The following is a 2,447-nucleotide window of genomic DNA, read 5'->3' as shown; positions in this document are numbered from 1 at the left end:
CCCCCCCCCCCCTTTTATTGATAAATAAACGACAGCTGCTGCGAAAGGCCAACAAAGCAAAAAGCAATATGGCCACAAGAGTGCTAAAACAATACAGTGCGCTATCTCCCCTTACTGTGAAACAATTGAATATGTCCCCCTAAATCTCCAAGCAAACCATAAACAACCCCAAAACACACCTATGTGTGTATACCCCCGTATATCAAGCATACGCATAAAACACAATAGTTACGGTGCAAAAGAATATTAAACGATGTGAAATAATGTGTGACTCATTAATATTCGAAGATATGCAAATCAATCGGCATAAATCATCAAACAATGTGACTAGTGTGTACATAAATAAAGGGTGATCAATAATATATAAATAACTAACTAAAGTCCATATAAATGACAAAACGTCATCCGATCCTCACAGGACAAAGATGACTCGTGATCAGTTCAAACAGTGAGGGAAAAATGTCTAATCCTATAATCCCGATCCGAAGAAAAAACATTGCTCCCTACTCACCAGAATCAAATGGTCAAATCGCATTGATCACAGGACGCTACTTTCCCCAACCAAGTAATGGCTTCCAACAAGTAATGGCTTCCTACAAGTAATGGCTTCCTACAAGTAATGGCTTCCTACAAGTAATGGCTTCCTACAAGTAATGGCTTCCTACAAGTAATGGCTTCCTACAAGTAATGGCTTCCTACAAGTAATGGCTTCCTACAAGTAATGGCTTCCTACAAGTAATGGCTTCCTACAAGTAATGGCTTCCTACAAGTAATGGCTTCCTACAAGTAATGGCTTCCTACAAGTAATGGCTTCCTACAAGTAATGGCTTCCTACAAGTAATGGCTTCCTACAAGTAATGGCTTCCTACAAGTAATGGCTTCCTACAAGTAATGGCTTCCTACAAGTAATGGCTTCCTACAAGTAATGGCTTCCTACAAGTAATGGCTTCCTACAAGTAATGGCTTCCTACAAGTAATGGCTTCCTACAAGTAATGGCTTCCTACAAGTAATGGCTTCCTACAAGTAATGGCTTCCTACAAGTAATGGCTTCCTACAAGTAATGGCTTCCTACAAGTAATGGCTTCCTACAAGTAATGGCTTCCTACAAGTAATGGCTTCCTACAAGTAATGGCTTCCTACAAGTAATGGCTTCCTACAAGTAATGGCTTCCTACAAGTAATGGCTTCCTACAAGTAATGGCTTCCTACAAGTAATGGCTTCCTACAAGTAATGGCTTCCTACAAGTAATGGCTTCCTACAAGTAATGGCTTCCTACAAGTAATGGCTTCCTACAAGTAATGGCTTCCTACAAGTAATGGCTTCCTACAAGTAATGGCTTCCTACAAGTAATGGCTTCCTACAAGTAATGGCTTCCTACAAGTAATGGCTTCCTACAAGTAATGGCTTCCTACAAGTAATGGCTTCCTACAAGTAATGGCTTCCTACAAGTAATGGCTTCCTACAAGTAATGGCTTCCTACAAGTAATGGCTTCCTACAAGTAATGGCTTCCTACAAGTAATGGCTTCCTACAAGTAATGGCTTCCTACAAGTAATGGCTTCCTACAAGTAATGGCTTCCTACAAGTAATGGCTTCCTACAAGTAATGGCTTCCTACAAGTAATGGCTTCCTACAAGTAATGGCTTCCTACAAGTAATGGCTTCCTACAAGTAATGGCTTCCTACAAGTAATGGCTTCCTACAAGTAATGGCTTCCTACAAGTAATGGCTTCCTACAAGTAATGGCTTCCTACAAGTAATGGCTTCCTACAAGTAATGGCTTCCTACAAGTAATGGCTTCCTACAAGTAATGGCTTCCTACAAGTAATGGCTTCCTACAAGTAATGGCTTCCTACAAGTAATGGCTTCCTACAAGTAATGGCTTCCTACAAGTAATGGCTTCCTACAAGTAATGGCTTCCTACAAGTAATGGCTTCCTACAAGTAATGGCTTCCTACAAGTAATGGCTTCCTACAAGTAATGGCTTCCTACAAGTAATGGCTTCCTACAAGTAATGGCTTCCTACAAGTAATGGCTTCCTACAAGTAATGGCTTCCTACAAGTAATGGCTTCCTACAAGTAATGGCTTCCTACAAGTAATGGCTTCCTACAAGTAATGGCTTCCTACAAGTAATGGCTTCCTACAAGTAATGGCTTCCTACAAGTAATGGCTTCCTACAAGTAATGGCTTCCTACAAGTAATGGCTTCCTACAAGTAATGGCTTCCTACAAGTAATGGCTTCCTACAAGTAATGGCTTCCTACAAGTAATGGCTTCCTACAAGTAATGGCTTCCTACAAGTAATGGCTTCCTACAAGTAATGGCTTCCTACAAGTAATGGCTTCCTACAAGTAATGGCTTCCTACAAGTAATGGCTTCCTACAAGTAATGGCTTCCTACAAGTAATGGCTTCCAACAAGTAATGGCTTCCTACAGGTAATGGCTTCC

Source organism: Nanorana parkeri, unplaced genomic scaffold, assembly GCF_000935625.1.
Source record: "Nanorana parkeri isolate BGI_ZX_2015 unplaced genomic scaffold, ASM93562v1 scaffold1980, whole genome shotgun sequence".
Taxonomy (NCBI): Eukaryota; Metazoa; Chordata; class Amphibia; order Anura; family Dicroglossidae; genus Nanorana; species Nanorana parkeri.
This window is presented reverse-complemented; position numbering follows the sequence as displayed.